A 582-nucleotide genomic window follows, 5' to 3' on the forward strand; every position below is an offset into this window, starting at 1 on the left:
GTCTCTCTGTCTGTCTGGCGAGCGCATGCGCCCTATAGCAAAAACCTCTCAAAAAAAATTTTTTTTTGCTCATACTCCATAATTCTCGACAGTTAATAAGCAACTTTCAAAATTAAAAAAACCTGAATTTTAAAGATAATGTTCAAAATATTTGTTATAGTTTTGTTTGCGACTCTATAACAATAGAGACAGTATGGTTTTAAATATTTTTGAGAAAATATTTTCGTGTACAGTGATTTTGTTTTTAAAGACAGGGTTTTGCTATTATGATCCTTCAGCCTCAACCTCCTGGGTAGCTGAAATTATAGGCATGTGCTACCATGTCCAGCTATTTTTAAGAACATTCTTTTTAAAGGTGCTGGAGATATACAGAGATACAGAGAGGGGAAGTGAGAAATCACTGTCCCAGGGTGGAGATGCCCATGCCGTAATCCTCTCTCTCTCTTCTTCTGGGATTTTGGAAACACATACACATGTACCTGGAGTGATTTTCAAGTCTTCTGGTCTGGGATTTGAACTGTAGTCAGCCATGTGGGAGTCTGGCTCCTTTCCACCACACCACTTGCTGGTCCCAACATTTTT

This window comes from Tupaia chinensis, unplaced genomic scaffold, assembly GCF_000334495.1.
Source record: "Tupaia chinensis unplaced genomic scaffold, TupChi_1.0 Scaffold000049_1, whole genome shotgun sequence".
NCBI classification, from domain to species: domain Eukaryota; kingdom Metazoa; phylum Chordata; class Mammalia; order Scandentia; family Tupaiidae; genus Tupaia; species Tupaia belangeri.